The sequence below is a fragment of the Emydura macquarii genome, unplaced genomic scaffold (genome assembly GCF_026122565.2).
Source record: "Emydura macquarii macquarii isolate MOO-44397 ecotype Brisbane River unplaced genomic scaffold, CSIRO-AGI_Emac_v2 contig_480, whole genome shotgun sequence".
Lineage (NCBI taxonomy): Eukaryota > Metazoa > Chordata > Testudines > Chelidae > Emydura > Emydura macquarii.
The window spans coordinates 13631127-13651949 of NW_027130617.1; the positions used below are offsets into that span (position 1 = coordinate 13631127).

Here is a 20823-nt window from a genome sequence, read left to right on the forward strand (position 1 = left end):
AGTGATTTTGTGTTTGTGCGAGTGCCCAAGCTGAGACACCTTAAAGCAGCTGATTTTTTTTGAGGGGAAGGTGCTCAGTACTTTCTGCAAATCAGGCTTCTTAAGGTGTTTCAAGTCTGGTACCCAAAAATTGAGGCATTCAGAATCACTACTCGCTTTTGAAAATCTTGGCTGTAACTGCTGTCCCCAGATATGATGGATTACTGCTTCAAGCATCTTGATTAATCTGAACAAACATACACCGCCTAATGGCAAAGGTGGTTACTCACCATTTAGGAAGGCCATGTGCTCTGGTGATGAGAGCAACAAACTGGGGCTTGCCTTCTCTGCATTCTGTTCTTGTCTCTGCTACTGACCTTAGGTCCTTTTTCCCAATGGGAAGGAAAGTGCGTACATCTGATTTAGGGGAGTATTGAGAACTAAAAACATTTGTAAAACACTCTTTGAGAGCCTCGGATAAAAGATGCTATAAAAAAATGAAATGTTTTATAGGCAATGAGCACTTTACTATAAAGCTGTCTCTCCTAATTAGAAATATACCATCCTCTTTGCATTAAAAAGCTTTGTCCCTAAAATAGCTTCATAAAGAAGTACTAAAATCAGCATTCAGTGTATGGAACTTCTAGTCACTGTTAAAGTTCTCAAACACAATGCTTTTCCATGTTTTGTTTGACTGTAACTCATGTCTTGGTGAGAGCCATTAAATATGGTCTAGCGAGTTAGGAGGAAATTTTGGCCATGATTTATTTATAAATAGTTGTCATACCAAGAGTGAAACTCTGCTGAGACTGTTAAATGAGGAATACATTAATTTTTGGGGTTGAGCAGCCTAGACACCACATTTTCCAACAATAGCATTTTGATTAATGGGCTGACTGGTCAGCCCAAGCCAATTAACACTGGAGCAAGGACTTGGAATGAAACAATCCCTGAAAATATTTATTCCCTTGTACAAAGATGGTTTTACTGCTGGATGTGTTGCCAAAAAATCAAACCAAACATGTTTTCTTATTTCTTGAATACTGGTAACTCGCATAGCACTTGACAAACATAGCATGTGAAGCGGTACAGAGTAAAATTCTGTGGTCGGCTATGCTGTCTAACTGGAGTTAACTCCCTTGATGTCAGTGGAGTTGCACTGGATTTATGCCTGTGAACTGAATTTGAGCTACTGCCCCTTTCGGAAATAGCTTACAATCTAATTTTGGTAGAAAGTGAATGATAGCCATGATGGTCTGAGCCCAACTGACAGATGCTCCTATGGTACACCCATTACTGGAGTTAATAAATCAATCCATTTTTCTAACTTTATTCCTCATTCTACAAAGCACTTTAAGGAAACGATAAATATGGAATGTGCTACATAACGCTAAGTTCTATTCCTCCCAAGCTGTAGGCTGGCACTCCCATCTCACACCCTGAAGAACTCCTCTCTCAGGCACTGGAATATCATCCTGTTGCTACAGCACTCGCAGCTGGATGTTCCACTGAGCTACGTTGTCCATAAGTGCTGTGGAGCATCTCTGGGCTCTTGGTTGTGGGGAGGAAGGAGAGAGCAGCAAGGAAGGTTTGAAAATGAGCATAACCAAAATCCTGAATGCTTTGCTGGTCTGTTTCCTATAGGCTCTTATCCCACGCTCATCACCACAGAATGAGGGCCTTGCAGTAGTGCATTAAGCAACATTACTAGCATCTGTCACATGGTGGTTGTTTTCTCATCCTTTCCCAATGGAGAGCAGTGTGTGTGGTGGAGTGTTTTTGTTTTGGTAGGGTTTTGGGGTTTTTTAAATATATAGGTTGCTATGAATTTGTTAGAGAAAAAACAAGGTCAAATTATATATGATTTTCTAATATGTCCTCTGCATTTAAAGACCAAGTAGAAACACCTGATCCATTTTTTGTGCTACTGATGATAGTTGTTGCCATTATAAAATGAGTGAAGTGATCCTGATATGTGATAATTCTAGCCTCTGGTCTCCAAGCCCCCTCTTATCCCTCCTACTACATGCCTGCTTGTGCTCTACAACTCATCTGTCACACCAGACCCTTCTCCTACTCCTGCCTCTAGACCTTTTTCCAGTATGCACCCAATACTTGGATTGCCCTGGATGAGCTACTGTGCCACACCTCCTTGCTCTCCTTAAAGTGTCTCACTTCTCTTGGCTTCCTTCCATGCATCTCCTGTATGTAAATAAATATAACAAAGAGGGTTTTTTGGTTCTATGTCATGATGAACTGGGGAGACACCTAGGCTGGTGCTGGACATATTCTTGCCTCAGAGAGAAATTATCCCAATTAATAGTATTTCATACCTTACTTTTAAAGTGTCCTGAAAAGGAACAAAAAACTGGGCTTATGCCTGATCACTGTACATCTTAAGGCATCAAGCAATATCAAAAGGGTGAGGGTTTTTTTAAAGAGACTTTTTTCTGCTTGTTTTTTTATATCAGAAATTCAGATCCCGTCTCTGTTTGGCAGACTCTGATGGCTGGAGCAGTAGTGCAATAGTGACAGTGTAAGAAGAGCCATGAGAGTGAAAACTAAACTATTTGTAGGGGAAGGGATTGTTAGCCAGACCATGTAAAACTTTTGGTTTTTAACACCTATTTATCTGCCACGATTAGCACGTTGAATACAGGAAGCATAATACCTGCAGCCCTTTGATGAATGTGTTGAGAGTTCTCGGTAAACATCCTTTCTGCCTTCCAGTGGTCTACCAGCAAAGACCAGACTTGACATTCCTGAGTTTGCTAAGATAAGAGAACCACACAGAATCATAGTTTTGTTGTTTCATTATTGGTCTGCCTTTTTCTGTTATAAAGAATCAAAAACCACAGGCTGTCTGTCTGTCTGTCTGTCCTTAATTGCAGGGCAGCAGCCCTCAAGCTGATCTTACTGAGGCCAGACCTATGCTTGGAAGATCTTTGCCTGGATACTGGTATACTATGCCAGCAAAGTGCTTCCAGTGTCAGTTTGGGCTAAGGGTGTCAACACAGAGGGTTATACCAGAATAACAGTCAGTTTAAAGTCAAACCTTTAGATTATACTGCAAAAGTTTCCTTCACAGACAAGGTTTTATTCTCCAGCAATCCTGGGGTAACTACTGAAGCCATATTAACACTAACTTCTGCAGAGTCTCCAGTGCCCTTGGCTGGCAGGTGAGTACAATGATGGCTGAGAAGCAGGATGAAGCGCTGGTTTTCTCTTTGGATGTCTGTAGATGGTACGACGAGGTGGAGGTATGGTTTTCAATCATTCCAGGCAGGGGCTGGGGAGGGTGCAGGGCAGTGTGTAGCTAAGAAAAGTGGTGACTCTCTAAATTACTGGTTTAGTAGGAGTCTGCATTTGACATCTGATGATGTTGTTTGGCATTATTAGGGTTTTTTTAAGAGCACTTCTAGGAATAAAATATAATGGATGAGATCATCATAATGTAGAAGTAAAATGCTGATGATCCTAAAACAGCAAGAAAGTTGTTCTCTTCATTACCACGCAAGGTAACATTATCCTAAAGCTACTTGGCATATTCCTGGAGGGGGGGAAATTAATTAAAGCTAAAGAAATACACAGGGTTTGACAGACACTCAAAAGCAAGGAAGAGCAATGGCAGGAGTGAAAGCTAGCACCTAGACACCACGGTGATTGGTGGTCTACAAATATAAGCCAGGGAGAGTAAACTTTTTAGCTCACTGCATCATGCCTAGGTATTACACTATGTACAATGAAGTGTTGGATTCCTTGTCCACCAGGTCAATGTATCTGCCCAGATTCAGAGTCTTTACATGGTGTTTGCTGTATTACCTCATGTTCTGTGCTGATGGCACAGGTGTAAATGGAACCTTTGATTTAGAATTAATCTGTATTCATGTCTCAGTGGGGGTTGGTCACAAATCATGACGTTTTGGGAGCAGGTCACAATTTACATGGGCTGTAAACTGTCATTTTTCATGAAAATTTCCCCCATTCCTTGCCTTTCTGGGAATGAAGATGCCTTCATGCTGCAAATGAATGCTCTGCTCTTTTGTTTGGGCTTCAGTAGGGTGGACTATGGAACTGGCAGCTTTTGTGTAAACTTCCCCATTCATCTTTGTCTTGCGTTAGCAAACTCCCAGATTTCTATAGCCCCCAGGTCCTGCTTTTTAAATTTTAATTTAGACCTCTTCCTTTGCTGAGTCTGGAAAGAGAGACACATGCTGTTGGGGGGAGGTTGTGTGAACTTATTTGAATTGGAAGCTTTCTGGAGTAGGGACTGTCTCTTCGTTCTGTTTGTACAGCACCTGGCGCAGTGGGGCCCTGGTCCATGGCTGAGGCTCCTCAGTGCTATCATAATACAAAGAATAATAATAAATCCCCAAACCGCTGATAGAATTAATGACCAGAGCTTTGTGTTTTAAAAAATTATATTCTTTTAAAAAAAAAAAGGGGGGGGGGGCGGGGCATCTTTCATCAAACAAATGTTAAAAAAAACCAGTTTTCTCATAATAATGAAGTTAAATTTATCATATGGGAATTGCCAGGATCACTCCTCTTCTCTCTTCTTAAACATTTGTCTGTCTTGTATTTGCTCAGCCCTCTGGAACACTTCAGAAATAACTAATATTAATTACAATACTTGGTAATTTGTTAGTGGAGCCCTTTAGCCTATGCTGCATGAAATCTCCACCCACTCCTTTAGATATTCAATTTTTTCATGTGTTCCCTTCACTATCTTTTATCAATAGCTGTTTTTACAAGGTCTTTGCCCTTAGGTGCCCGAACTTGTCTCCGCTAACAAAAAATAAACAGTTCAGTATGTCAATCAATGTAGTTATGAACTGCATTCTCACTGACTGACCTACTTTCTCTCCCAGTATTTCTTTATCCCTAGATATATTTGCGAAAGCATTGATGTCTTTAGGTTGCAGCTGCCAGGGGGACGGGAGATCAGTGCTCCCCTCCCTCTGGCTCCAGCAAGGACCCCAGCGCCTAGGGACCTAGGCAGAGCGCTTTGCCCTGCTCCCTGCTACAGCCAGGGGGAGGGAAGCGCTGATCTCCCATCCCCTTGGCTGCAGCAAGGAGCCTGCACCGGTCTTGTAGCCCTGCAGCAACGCGCTCCGCCTGGGTCCTTAGGCAGCAGTTCACTTCTGCAGCCAGCGGGAGGGAGCAGTGGGCTACTTTGAAAGACCCTGCGGGCCACGGGTTGGGGACCACTGAAGTCACTTCTCAATTTTTTTTTGTGTGTGGATAAACTAAGCAGACTGAGTTCTTTAAGTCTCTCACTGTATGGCATTTTCTCCATCCCTGGAAATATTTTTGTGGCTCTTTCCTGCACCCTCTCCATTTTTTTTTTTCCAACATCCAATATGTGGACACCAGAACTATACACAGTACTCTGGCACCAGTCTCACCAGTGCCCATCTACAGAGAGCAGGTCTACACTTAAATTGCTGCAACAATGCAGCTGCGTTGCTGTAGCACTTAGTGAAGACGCTCCTGTACTGACAGGAGAGCTTCTTCTGTCAGCGGAGTTAATCCACCTCCTCAGGAGGCGGTGGCTATGTTGATGAGAGAAGCTCTCCTGCTGACACAGCACTGTCTTCATGGGAAGGTTAGATGAGATGAGCAGCGCAGTTATATTGATATAGGTCTGTAGTGTAGACCTGGCCGGAGGAGAAATGTGGGTGAAACAGGCAGCAAAAAAAGCAAGTTGGTCAGGGCATATTGATTGGCATGTTTGTTTGTTCCAAGGCATGTGGCTTTTGTTTAAATAATCTTAAACTATTCCTGATTGTCCCTCCATCTTGTCATTGCTGATTCCTTCATTTTACTGCCTTCTCCCTTTCACTGCTTTCCTCTGTCCAACTAACCTTTTTTCTGCATATCTACCCCAAGCAAAAGTTCCCTCTCTTTCCTTCACTCTCCTGCCCATCCCTTCCACACAAAAGGCCAAGTGTGAGCTAATAGAAAAATGCACACATCCCATTAAAAAAGTCAAGCAGAAGAGATCTGTAAGATTCCCAAATATAAGAAGTGGTCTCTGGTGCTTCCACAAAACAGGAGATCACAGCAAGTGCTTCTGGTGTTTTTCTATCATTTCTATCAAACTTGAATGTTTAGGACAAACCATCTTTTTCCTCATTTTTAATCAGGCTGTGTACCACTGACCCCATGGAGGGTTTGGAGAGGAAAGAACTTCAACTTCCCATTCCTCCACAATGATCTTGCATCCAGATGGTTATATGCCCCTGTGCAACATGCTGGGTTAGTAACTGGCGATATTATTTTGTAGCATTTGATCTGCTAGCTGTGTACCATGAAGGAGTTTTTATACCTGTGGCATGAGCATGCAAAACCCTTTGCAAACAGATAATTGTCCAAGGTGGTACAAGAGCTACTGAAATAATCATGCTCATGGTTCTATGAAAATATGAAGATGTGGTTTTTCAAAGCTAAAGCTTAGTGGAGGTTTTGATTCTTCATAAATGTAGCTGATACCCTTGTGAATAATCAGTGTATCACTGAGTTTTCTGGGCAAAAGGGTGATGCTTCTGTGCACTTCATGTTACCTCAGCATCACATGTGGGTTTCTGCTGCATCCTCTTTTGTGTTGTGCAGATATTCTCTATTGCTTGAGTTATTTTCTTCTGCATTCTCCTGTGTGGACTGCTTTGGAGAACTTCCTTACTGCAGTACTGGTAAGTTGAACATTAACTATCTTTAGTGTTCCTGATAAGTTTTGGCCTGACACATTGTCACGAACGGCTATACAGGATCAGACCAGTGGTTTGATATCCCGTCTTTGACAGTGACCAGTACTAGATGGCTTCAATAATGTAATGTGGCAATGAGTGCCACAGGTTAATTATAAGCCAGGCCTAAATAATAATGACTTCTTAATCTTGAAGTACCCACATCCAAAGTGTCTCAGGCCTCAAAACTTAAAGAAGGCAGTATTTTTTAAAGAATTCCTGAAATTCAGCCACTACCCCACACTTAACAATTCATAAACCATGCTGCCTCCTCTGAGTAGGCAGTGCCGCCTCCTCTTTTGAATCAAATACATTCTGATCATTACCTGCTGCTGTAAACTGGCTCAGAGTGCACACCTAAGTGTCATTTTCACCTAACAATTCAGATCACTTCAGCCTCCACCGCACATACACAATAGCAAATGGAACAGAAAAAAACCCTACCTCCTCATGCCCCAATGTGCCTCCATTTGGGGAATTACACAACATTTTAGGAAAAAAACCAGTGACTTCAATGCCAGAGTGAAGCCAACATTTATCAGACATTTATGAAACTGGACAGGGGAGGGACAAGCAACCTTTTAATTGACTTTTATTATTCTGTTATTTTGAAATTACAAATATAGGCATAAAGGATTGGACTTCTAACAAAAAAAATTCCCCACACACATCACGCCACCGGGATGCATTGTGACGCTGGGTGATGCACAGGGAATCTATTCCGACAGGAGCCCTTATAACAATATTTTGAAAATATATATTTATAAGAGGCCCTTATATCCACATTTGGAATGTTAATCTGATGTCCCTAGAAGGTTACTTACACTTCACTTCACAGTAGATGCATAACAGATTCGTAGGCTGGTTTAATTTTTGTGTTGTCCTATGAAAGCAGCACAGTGTTAAACATACCATCTAGCCACTGCCTTTCTTAGTCAAGCCAGTTTATGCCTGCAGTGTTTGTTTAATCCATGGAGAAACGATTAGAGAACAATAACTTTACCCACAATAATAGGTAATTCAAGTAGATAGCGTGATAAGTGTGATTCAGCAACTACAATAAGTGACTACTTAAAGGTTTACTTTCCCACTTACACATACTGCCACTATGTTCTGGGGAGATAGTCAATGGCACCACCATTCTGTCAGCCGTCCCTGAGTTTGGGCTCAGTGATTCTGACCCCTCTTGTGCAGACTCAAGGCCATTGATATTAATGGCTGTTCCAAGCAAATGTCCAAAAGCAGAATGTGGCCCTTCGTGCTATTTTCCATAGGCCAAATCCTGGAGCCTTTACTGAGGCAAACATCAATTGACATCAGTGGGTTTTGCTTGAGAAAGTTCCTGGGGCTTTGACTCTTTTATGCATTTTGGCCAGATTTAACAGCTGTAGAAGCAATTGCCGTTATTGAGAGACTATTTAAAGGGACACTGAGGTCAAATCCAGCCCCCGATTTCTACACACACACACACACAAAATACAGAACCAAGTGAAATGTTTCCATGAAATTGTACGTATGTATTTTTTTAAAGGGACACAGTGGTTGGAAACAGCTGTTCTAAGGCCACTTGGAAAACCAGTCTACCATGCAAATACACATGGTCCACAGGAATGCTCCACATTTGGCTATTGCTTCTGCTTGATTTCCTGCTGTGAACAAGAGGAGAAATTCCAGCAGAAGCCAGGGATGATTAGGATACCCCCAAGTTTGAATAAATTTCCAAGGGTATCCTCTGTGCCTGTAGCATCTTTGCTACTTTGGCTTTTGGACCTGAGTGAGGGGAGAAATCCAAGGTTTGGATGTATTTAAGGAAGGTGGGGTCTTGATCTGACTTTTTCCCCAAATGGCCACCATCTAGTGTTTAGGTGATTACTCAAACATTGGGTACAAATAGGCAGTTATAGGATCTTCATCCTCCTCTTATAGTGGGAGTAGACACTTTTTCTCTTTGCACATATCCTACTTTGTGTGCTCTAGCAGCAACCACTACACCACTCATCAATATTTGAGATCTAGAGAGGTGACAACATCTGTTGATGCTGTAGTTAATAGAAGACATGTGTAAGCAAGGTCTGAGTGTCTGAGTAAAGGGGGGCACATTATTTGCATGGGCTTTGTATCTGCATGAGTACAATTAAGTACTTAGCATAATTTACCTAGGTGCGGAGCATAATGGGAAATGGTTAGCAGGGCTGGGTTTGGGTTACAAACCACTTTTATGTTAACTGCTGGGGTTGTCCTTCAATTGTACAAACCACTTTTGTGTTAACTGCTGGGGTAATGAAATGTTGTTCTTCAATTGTATGAACAGATGTCAGCAAAACTGCGTTTAGTCTGTTAGGATAGAACACTTCACCCTAAACTAGACAGAGCTCCCCAAGGGTGGCAGGCCGATGGTTCAGCCTGGAAAAGGTGGAGGTGTCTCCTATTGGGATTGCAGGGGCCAAGTGAAAGGGCTGCCCCCAGGCAGGGAGTGACTCTCACCTCCCATTGTTAAAAGGTAGACTCAATGACTCACCTTGGAGTCTTTTGTCTCTTGAAAGCAGGTACATTTCCTGTATGACAGCAGAAGGTTTACCTATGAGCAGAAATCATTAGGAGCTGAAATCACTAAGAGCTCAACTTTGCCTGACCACTAACAGAGCTGAGTGGGCAACAGGCAACTCTGGCGGAGGGGCCGGCACAGTCGGTGCCAGTCCAGGGCGGTCGGCGGAGGGGGCCTGGACAAGACTGTGTTGGTCTGGTGCGGCCTACGGGGCAGAGTCGCACCTGAGAGGTGGATATTGCAACTACGACGGTCAGTACAGGGGCAAGAAGGAAGGGAGAGACAAAGGACATGCCCTGTACTCTGGGATGGGTTTGGGCTCATTGAGTTCATGAACTCTGTTTGCACTGTTTCCCAAACCAGTGCGGCGTTATCTCTGTTTTGCTATTAAAAGGTTTCTTTCTACACTCAGACTCTGTGCTTGCGAGAGGGGAAGTATTGCCCTTTGGAGGGCGCCTAGGGCAGCGGTTCTCAACCTTTTTTTCCTGAGTACCACTCCGGTCAGGTACAGTCAGGCCAAGTACCACTTCACCTGACTGTACCTGGCCAGAGTAATACTAGGAAAAAAAAGCGCTGTAGACACTTTGAATCAATGCCCTCCGCCGAAACCCTACAGCCACTTTGCCCATTTTCAGCGGCAGCAAGGGGGAAGGAAAGAACGGCAGCGGCGGCTTTTCTCAGCAGGGGGGGGGAGCAACGGTGGCGGGTTTTCTCAGCGGCGGTGAGAGCGGGGAATCGGCGGCGGTGGGGGAACGGTAGCGGGCGGGTTTCTCGGCCGTAGGGGGGATCAGCAGCAGCGTTTGTCGGCGGCGACGGGGGAGGGAATCGGCGGCAGCTGGGTTTCTCGGCTGCGGGAAGGGGGATTCGGCAGCGGGGGGAACGGAGTGGGCGGGTTTCCCGGCCGTGGGGGAGGATCAGCAGCAGCATTTGTCGGCGGGGGGGATCGGCGGCAGCGTTTGGCGGCGGAGGGGGGGGGAATCGGCGGCGGAATCGGCCGTACGCGTACCACCGGTTGAGAACCCCTGGCCTAGGGGATAGTGTATAATTTCCCAGGTGACTGGGTAGAGGCTCGAGCCAGTTTGGTATTGCATCATTTACAGGGACCCCTAGATATAGAACCCAGCCCTTGCTGCTGCCGACTTGGTCTGGCAGAAGGGTTACACATGCAACAAAAAACTGTACCCCAGTATGTTGTGTACTATGGTGAGATTACCTTAGGTCTGCCTCAATCTCCATTTTCCTTTTTGTTAGCCTGCCAAATCTTTGGCCTAGATAAATATTTCCTTTTGAAGGTCAAGAAATGTGGGATTGAATTGGCTTAAGGAATGCAGGATTTTCTAATGGTTCTTTTCAGAACTTGATTTCTATAATGTGGTAATAAAGCTTTTTCCTCCAGTATTGATTTGTTTAATTGAATTTACTACTTACTAGCCAGACTACTGTTGGACCCATAACACATTAGAGCAAGTCCCTATTGTATTGCAGAAACCAATTGGTGTCTTTCACCATCTGTCCTTTTTTGTTTTATGGAAAATATGGAATAGTCCTTTATTAATTAAGTTACAAAACTGGAGCTCAGCATCAGCTTTTTAATTTTCTAAAGTTAGAAACTAAACTTGAAACTTGGCACATGCAGCTCTTAATTCTAAACTTTAATATAAAAACTTTAAATCAGATGCTGTCCTATGAGTGAGTGCCCATGCTGAGTGCTGCAGAGGTGATGCACAGTATTGGGGGGAACTGAGACATTTAATATAACCATTTACCAAGGGCCTGGGAATGAGCTGTCATTTCCAGTTATCTTTTCATCCTCTGGAAACAATGGCTTCTGTTTATCATAGGTAAGAATTGGACAGGAGTGGGGAGAGAGAAAAATGGAAAGGAAGTGAGAAGATGGGCGAGGAGGAGATTGAGGAGGGCAAGAGAAAGAGAGGCAGAGATAAGAATGGGAAAGTGAGAAAGACCTGGGAAGTTGTGAGGGAGGAGGTAATGAGAGAGAATGAGGAGTCTGATGAATTAGCTCTGGAGTCCTTCTAATGATGGGTAGAACTTGAAATAGGCTGCTTAATGTTCAACCTTGATCGCTTTCACTGTGACAATCTGCCCTCAAGCTTCCACCAGATCTTTAACAAACTTTATAGGTTTTTATATTGTGCTCATCATCGTGTCTGAGCATCTGAATTCAGAAAAGACATTCTGCAAGATTTCCTTCTCTTCCCATGGCTGCTGCATAACAGAATTAAGGTCCCAGTCCTGCAAATGTGCATGTGAATAGCCCTACTTAGCTCACTGAGACTATTTGCATGCATAAATGTTTGCAGGATGGGGGAATAGGTCATTAATCCCTTAGTTTAAATCAGATTGTCTTTCACCTTCTGCCATTCAATCTTTGTCAATAGATGCTTCTGTTTTAGAATGCCAAAGCTTGTTCCTGTATTCAGTTTAGCTGTATGACTACTGCAGTTTGGATCTGATGGCTTCTCTAAATAAGTTTCTATGTTGTCATTTTCTCTTACTTTCCTTCCATGTAATGGTGTTACAGAGGTTGTTAGAAGGAAGCTATACACCAAAGTCTGAGCTGTACTGTAGCTTAGCTGCTCACAAAACTTTTTTACTTTGATTATAACTTCTGTTTCCATGGATCTAATGGTGTTTTCTGGAGGTGAACCTGTGGATTCTGGCTTTGCTCTGTTAGGTTCTTTGTTTAAATACAAGGTCTGCTTTTTTTTTTTTTTTTTTTTTTCAATTTCTCATGACTCAGCAGATTCAAAGATGAAAAACAAACACATTGTCTTTTGTCATTCGTCTTTCTTATGCAGACTTCAGTCATTGTTTATTGTGACTTTACTGTTGGTGTTTTGGTTTTTATAAAGTGGTATAAACCTGTGCTGCGCTCTTGCATTCCTCCTGCTGTCCTAGCCTGATGTTCAGAAAGTATTTCCAAGGGGTACAGCTTCAGTTATGTTGGGAGGAGGGTTGGGGCAGGACTCTATCAGCAGCCCCATAACAACTATTAATGCCTAGATGACAATCCAGGATCCACCCTAGAATTATTGCCTTAGAATCAGTAGTCTCAGAAAAGCTAGGTTATAACTGCATTGTTCTCTAGGAATGAAACTGAACCCAGTGCAGTAAGCTTGTGCAAGAATCTTTCACCCCTTGAGTCCTTAACCTTGGGTTTGGCTTTGTTTTCTTCACTCAATTTAAATGTAGAGTAGTATCGATGTGGTAGTTTTAAATGGCATAATGAGATGACAATTCTTAGCCCTTCATCTCTGCAAAGTGCTTTTCATGTTTGTATTCACTAACCAATTAAAAACAATACAAATATCTTTTACAGCAGGGGATCCTACATATTTTCAAAGGGTGCACCACACCTTGATACACTGTGCAGATAGCTCCCCTTCCGCGCCCCCCCCCCCCCTTCTGGAGCTCACATAACATCCCTGTAGACAACTACAGCCATTGCTGACAGGGAAAGCAATATTAGCAAAGTATTGAATGTAATTGTAGCATCTTTAAATGCAATTTAGCAGCTGGAAACAAGGAACAGGGCCAGTACCCTGTGACCAGCGACCACTGCAGACCACCAATTTTTTCAAAGGATAAATAAATCTCAACGTAAACCAGAACAATTTTTAATGTATAGTTCTTATTTGTTTAATTGCTAGCATACATGCATTTTCTCAGTCTCCTTGTGTCAGTGTAGTAATGGACTGGACAATATAAGGGAACAATCCTCTAGGAGCTGGGGTGATGGACTTTTCCATTGCTGTCCTATGTTTTCTGGTTTAGGCCTAAAGCTCAAAAACTGGTGGGTTACTTGGGGAAACATAGGCTTTTACCACAGTTGTAAAATTAATATACTGAGCAGCACCTACCTTTTTGAGATCTACACAGGAGTGTTATGGAGTGCACAGTATCTTCTCCTACCCCCCCTAAATGGAGACCAATTGTTCAGTATCCCAGTGGGCAGTCTTTGGTTACCTTTACATGCGGGAGAGACAAGGTGGGTGAGGTAATATTTTATTGAACCGACTTCTGTTGGCCCCAGAGACAAGCTCTTTCGTGTTTATATAGGACTCTTTCTTTACATCATTCCTTGGGGGGTTCATTTCCCTACACTGTGAGACCTCTTTTACTAAAGCCTCTTGCTGTCTTCTATTTTAGCAAAAATTAAATTCTCTCTCATCCTTATTAGTGAGAACAGTCATGCCATTGGGTTTATGCAACTAACTAGCTCCCCATACCTTACACATCTTACACTACAGGGCTCCCTGCTCTGCCTGGAAGATAGCTAGACCTAGCCCTGTTCCAGAAAGTGGGGTTCCTGCTCTGATCCATCAGGCTCAGCAGCACTTGGCAAAGCCTGAAGTCCCTGGCTACTTTTGCTCCCAGGGTGATGCTGGGCTGTGGGTACCTATGTTGGTTACTCTGCTCTCCTAAGGAACAGCCTGGCTGGACAAGTGGACAATGACTGAAAAGCATCCCCTCAGTCCCAGAGGAGGAGGCTGGAGGGGGGAGGGTAAGGGGTGTCAGGGAACCTACTAGTGGGCAAGGAGCTGGTGGAGGCCCATTAAACCTAGGGCCAGGATTGGTGTGGAAACCACCTCCATTGCTCCTGAGGGGACATCTGCCCTCTGCAGGGCCTGTCTAGGAGAGGAGGTGCAGCGCTTCCCGGATCCCAGACCTGCTAGCACGCCCGGCCTTCCACGTGCCACGCAGCGCCCGGGTCCTGCGCGCAGCCGGGCGCGCTTCCCGCGAGCTGGCTCGAGCCCAGCGCCCCCCCGCACGAGGCGTGGGCAGCGCGGCAAGAGTTAACTCCCCGTGCCTCCCGTGCGTGGGCGTGCAGCCAGCCCCTCAGGGGCCGGGCTGGGAGAGGGGAGCGCAGCCAGCCCCCGCCCCGGCCGGAGCCGGGCTCTACTGCAGCCAAACTTGCCGGCTCTGCGCTGGCAGGCGGCCCCGGCCGGTCCTGCCCCCGCCCCCTCAGCGGGATGCCCCTGGCCGGCAGAGGGGCGGGCAGATGCCGGGCTCCCTCCAGCGGGGCAGCCGCATGCGGGACGGCGACTGAACCCAGCAGGTGGCTGGCGGTGAGTAGCGGCCGTGGGGGGTGCCTGGGGTGGACTGCCGGGCTCGCGGGTCTAAGCGCGGAAAGTCCCTCTGGCCCGGCCGCAGGCGGGGGGCGCTGCCTGGCCTGGGGGCCGGAGCTGGCCGGAGCGCGTCGCCCCGGCAGCTGCTCCGCGGGCGGGCCGGGGCTGCGGTCGCCGGGGCTGCAGCTGGATCGGCTCCGAGGCGCCGGGGATGTGCTTTGTACCCCTCCGCCGGGGTAAGTCGCAGCACGGCGGGGAACAAGGTAAGGGGGGAATCGTGCCCCCACCCCAGGGAAGTCGACGGCAAAGCGCCCATTGGCTTCAGTTCCATTGTCCCTGTGGCTGAAACTTTTGAACGAGGGCAGGGGTCTAAACCCTCCTCTGCTATTTACACGGGCAGGGGAGCGGTGGACCTGCCCCCCCGGCACTGCTTTGGAAAGCCCAGCCTTTGTCGGTTGTGCCTTGACTGTCAAACTCAGGCGGTGGCTGATCTGTCCGCGCGAAATTGCCTGCCAACATCTCAGCCTCTGCGAAGTGCGGTGCTGTGTTCGTCAACGTGATACCCTCAGCGATCGCTGCAGCATGAGAACCTGGATAGCCGGAACAATCAAACAGCTCGAGCAGTGCCGGGCGTAATCAGTACCGGCTCTGAATAACTTGAATATCTGCGCTCAGAAATCTAATCACCTGTAATCCTAACCACATTGTTCTGCAGCTTTTAGCATGTCAGGATAGATAAGCATTATCTCACTAGGAGGAGGAAATACTTCCCACCTTATTTCAAAACTAACTTTCTGAAAAACTTGTCCTGATACTGGCACCTAGGGTGGCACATTACAAGAGTACCTTTAAGATAAACTTATTAAAGCTGTGACTATGAAATAAATGGCTTAGTGTAAGCACTCAATTAAGCCATATTAGCAAAATGAGTGCTTCCTGTGTTGACCTGGTGTTAAGACTAAATGAATAATTTAAAAGATGATGTGAACTAATGTACTGTGAAATCTATACCACTTACTGGTGAACGGAAGGGCAAGTCACTTATGAGACTTATTGTTTTAAAGACTTATGATCACTAGCAGTGTTATGAAATTGCAGTTTTTGTTTACAAATTACTGCATGAAATTAGCACAAATAACTGTTGCAACACTCTTACCATTGCTGATGACAGTGATTAGTTTACACAAGGGAACATAAATATGATTGTATGTTTTGGTTGTCTATTATGCAGATTTTTGAATTTACACACTTCTACAGCAGACCAGTCACTACATAATTGTTAATTTTTTTTTAAAAAATGCTATTTTACTCTAAATAAAATGTATTGGCTCTTTTGGATACATTGCTGCTTCAAGTTTGGTCTTCATAAAAGAATGTGGCAACTTTGCACAAATGAAAAGTAAACTGAAAAATAGCAATACCATTAATTTGTTATATGTGTTTGTCATGGGTGTACTTGAGAAAACATTGCTGCTTTGTGTTTTATTTTTCTCTGTCACAGAGAGTCAGGCAAGTAGGCATATTATCCATCCTGCTGTAATGTAAATTTAGAAGAGAACATTGTATGGGCTGTAATACATTGCTATTACTCCTTACATTTGGAACACTGTTTAATCCAAAATGGCCATGTGTAGCCAGACGTGTAACTTTTGTGTTGGAGCACTGAGAAAATGACTAGTGCAGGTTTTGGTTTTTTACCTCCTTTATGCAGTTCTCAGAAGTACGACAGAAAATACTGCAAAGCAAAACCCTATCATATGATACAAAAATGAAAAGTCACTAGGTCACCCTCAATGTTTTTAATTTCAGTCCAATTTAATCAGGAATATTCAGCAACAATGAATTTAATCAGGAGCAGTATCAGCATGAAGGGATTACACGCTTACTGGTTTCTTTCAGTAACGTGGGAGACCTGTGTGTTTAAAAACCAGAGTGTGTATGCCTACCTTCTTCATGCTATTGTGAAGTTCAGTCATTTCTGTACACCACCACTCCACATGCACAGAATTGTACATTATCAGCTACCCAAATACAACTTCTTAGATTGATCAGTGCTGTACAGGACACAGATATCAAGACAATATCTTCCTTGGCATGCATATGGTCTAGAACAGCAGCCTGTGCACCCTCAGGAACCGGGGTCAGGTGCTGCAGCCTGGGCTGGGAGCAGGGATGGGGCCTGGGTTGAGGAGTGCAGCTGGGAGCGGGCGTGGGGCCAGGAGCTGGGGGCTGGGGCTGAGCTGGGGCAGAGCAGTGCTCCTTCTCTGCCCGCCTGGGGGCTGGCCCAGGCCTTGCTGCACTATCTTGAACGTTATTCCATTACCCTCCCTCCCCCCGGGGGGTGTCCGATCCACCACAGTTCGGGGACCACTGGTCTAGAAGATAGACACAGTAGGACAAAATCCACTGAGAGTTTTCTTTGAAAAACAGTTTGCATATTTTATCTTTCTGTTTTTGTTTTTGGCATGTAAGGAAAAGTTAATATTTCTCCCTGCAACATGGAGAAGCAATGTTTTCTCAAGTACACCCATGACAAACACATATAACAAATTAATGGTATTGCTGTTTTTCAGTTTACTTTTCATTTGTGGAAAGTTGCCACATTCTTTTATGAAGACCAAACTTGAAGCAGCAATTTATCTAAAAGATCTAAAACATTTTATTTAGAGTAAAATAGCATTTTAAAAAATTAACATAATTATGTCGTGACTAGTTTGTTGTAGAAGTGTGATACACCCGTAAATTAAAAAATCTGCATAATCGACAACCAAGTTAATGTTTCTCCATATAGTGATGCTCAAGAGTCAGATTAATGGCCATGTATCTTCTGATTCAGATGATTCTGAGCAAAAGCCAGAGCTGAGTAGCCATGCATGTCATGTCACCTACAATTATGTACCTACCCATAGATTAGAGTCTGAATCATATTCATTTAATCGTACTGATTAAATTTTTTTTTAAGGGAGGCTTTGTTACTGGCTGAGTTGGGTGTTCCATTACACACTTCTTCTGCACAAAACAGTAAACAACTGATTAATTTAGAAAGTAGAATTGTTGGTCATCAGTAAGTTGGGAATAAAGTTCTGAAGGATACAAGAACAGAATGGTATGTGTGCTCTGCAGCTTGACAGGTATTTGTGAAACGTACCTGAAAAAATGTAACAAAAATATAAAAGCTGTCTGATTGACTTTTAAATATTTAAAATGGTGTGATTGTTTTCACATTATGGGATAGCCTGCCAGCTCCTTTTAGAGCCCCAGTCGGGAAGACTTTAAATGAAAGCTTTGCTATGAAGTTTTTATTTTGGACTCCATATGTAGACTTCCTGAACCATAATTTCAGAAGATCTTAAATTACCAAAGCCTGGAACCTAGCCTTGTGGTAACTAGTGAGTTACTGGGTTTCTGCCCTTAGCAGCTTTCTGTAGTGGATCAGGGCATTGCAAAGGACTGTATGATAAGGTAGCTTTAAACTAGAAAGTAATAAAGTTTAAAAGATCAAAGAGCCTAAACTTCAGACTAGCTCTGCCTTGGCAATATTTTAAATGTGCTTTGCAGCTCTAGACCTTCCATCATATTCTGCAACTTCCTATAAAGGAACAGAAGTATATCATTCAAACAGAATAGCACTTTCCACTTGCGTCTCAATAATGTTGCTACCAGAATTAATTACTTATGTCTATCAGTCTTCTATACAAGTTGCTGTCGGTGGCTGGTACCATTTCTCTGATGGCCTGTGCAATTACATATTTAGGTTTAGATCTTTAATCTCTCCTGGGAGAGAACAGGGCATAAAAACCCCATAATCTTTTCTTAAACCCTTTGTTCACTCCACATATCTTGAATAGATACAAGGCTGTTTGGTAAATAATAAAACCTCAGATGTTTCAGTATATAGGAGGCACCAAAGGCAGCAACTCAAGGACTATGCTGCTGATACACACAAATCCATATGGCACCATAACTTAAACTAAAAAAAAAGAAAAGAAAGAAAAGACTATCCTTTTAGAAACTGCATTACTCCAGAAAAGCATAGGGTTGTTACAGAAATCTAGGGCTCTCTAATTAGAGAGGGATTCCAAATTAATATTATATGGATGAAACATTTTAATGGAAACAGCAATAAAGCTAATCAAAATTGGACATAAAAAGATTACGTGATCAGTCAGTAAAAGCTTTAAATATGATATGGTTACACTTTTTACAGCCATTTTGTTTTCTGATTTGTACAAGCAGGGTTTTTAAAATGTTTTTTAATAAGCATATTGCCAGTTCCATGAAAAATGGACTAAGTATCACAAAATCCCAACCACAGGGGATTCTAAGGGCATCAACTAAGATGCTAAACATGAATTTTCTGAGATCCTAGGCTTCTCTCTGGACTCTTCCAACAAAGATCTTGTCAACTCCCAGGGATAGTAACATTGAAAAGCTGTTATCATTGCTTCTGAGACATTTTGGGATGAGCTCGCATGTTTTCTAATTCCGAATAGATAGGCTATGATTTCTGTAAACTGAAACTTGTGTTTTGAGACTGTTTCTCTCAGTTGTATTTGTAATCTATCTATTGATTATTTTAAAAAGATCAGATTAATTTAAAAAAAAAAACCCAAAGTGTTTACCTCTTTAAATTCCCAGTTATGGTTACATATTAACATTTTTGGCTTCTGCTGCATTACACACCCTTCTTTGTTCTTTGAGCTGAATGCATTTCTTGGGTTATTGGTGCAATCACACTGCTGGGTTATTTCATATGCAATTTCAAATGTGTGCGGGGGGAGTTTAGAAAACACACTAGCTCATGCTTATTTGGGTAAATTGATATTGTTTTTATATGTAGATTGAACAGTGTGGTCCCTACCAATCTGCATTTCTCCAAACTTTGAAACCAATCTCAGGAAGAGGGCATTCTATAATGTATTTGCAACATTAGAAAGTAAAGGAAGTAAGGCCTGGTCTACACTGCCATGCTGGGTCGATGGGAGATATGCAAGGTACGTATTGTAGAATGCAGATCTCCCGTCGACTTACTTATGGTCCCTTACCGTGGCGTCTTCACTGTGCTGCTCCGATGGGAAATGCCCTCCAGTTGTCGCAACGTTACTCTTTTCCGGGGGATGGAGTTACTGTGTTGTACGGAGAGCATTTCCAGGATCGATTGAACGGGTCTCCATTGGCTGCTCAATTGATCCTGCTGCATCGATCTCTGGAGCCCGAAGCAAGGGAGTCAATATAGACATACCCTTAGTCGTCCATTTTCTAATCAGAAAAATGAAGGGCAGCTTAAAGACGTTAAATCTCTGGGTATGTCTACATTAGAAATGTAAATCGACCCATATCAGGTCGACTTACAGCCACTGCAGTAATTACTGAAGTGGTGCATGTCCTCATCAGAAGCACTTCCACTGACCTAAGAGGGGCAATGTGGGGAGCTGAGAGTCCAGTCTCTCTCAGCTCTGCTGGCAGTTCCCTACTGGGAGCCCAGCTGCCTCCTCCCCTCCGCTCCCCGTTCCCCGGGAGGAGCTGGGGGAAGACATCAAAACTTCTTGAGGAGCAAGTTCCAGCTGCCCCGGCTTCTCTCACCAAGTCGTGAAACTGAAAAGGCTGCCCCACTTCTCAGCGGGGAGCACGTGGGGGTGGAGGGGGAACTGCCTGGGCTTCTTGCCCCAGTGCCCAGCTGAGAGCAGGGTCCAAAGCTGTCCGGGCTTCTCACCCCAGTGCCCAGCTTGGGGGGAAAAGGGGGTCCAAAGCTGCCGGGGCTTCTTGCACCAGCTCCTAGCCCAGAGCAGGATCCAGCTGCCCAGCTCTCCAGGGGAGCAGGAGGCAGCTGGGCTCCAGCTGAGTGCTTTCTTGTCAATTTCATGGCTCCTGCCCTGAAATTGACAAGACAGTCAACAGCTGATGTAAGGGATACAGTGTCTACACAGATACCATAAGTCTTACCTCTCTTGTGGAGTTGTAAGTGCCCTACTATACTGACGACATAACTCCATCAGTGGGAGAATGGCTCTAGTGTAGACACTGAGATAATTAGGTCAATATAAGCTGCTTTATGTCAGCCTAACTGTGTAGTGGAGACCAGCCCTTTGTGAAGTAGAAGAGGCAGAAAGCTTTTTTTTCTGGGAATGACTATGCAATTTAAGGTCTCTCACTGAGGAAGCACTCCCTGAGGCATAACCTGAAGTTCTGAAAATGCCTAGACGATCGTTGTCCAAACTGTTAATCTCTTCAGTAATAATGTTCTGGGTTCCATCTAGAGCACCCTTTTAACATTTTTCTCAGACAGTTTTACCTTTGTCCACATATTTTGCTGGATATCCTTGGTGCTCAGCACGGCTTTGCCAACTCCAATGACAGCTTAATTAGAAGAACTTTGAGGTATGAGAGTTCAAGGGACTTATCAAGGGACTGGGCCAAAATAAAGACACAACTCAGTACGGTAAATAATAGTCTGTATTTG

General features: G+C 44.0%; 1 protein-coding gene across 1 annotated transcript in view; it reads left to right on the forward strand.

Annotated features, from left to right (window-relative positions):
* Positions 1-14069: 14069 nt before the first annotated feature.
* Positions 14070-20823, forward strand: part of LPAR3 (lysophosphatidic acid receptor 3) — a 30915-nt gene continuing 24161 nt past the window's right edge. The window contains exon 1 of the mRNA XM_067538562.1: positions 14070-14363. The gene's annotated coding sequence lies outside the window, so the exon portion shown is untranslated. The remainder of the gene's footprint in view (positions 14364-20823) is intronic.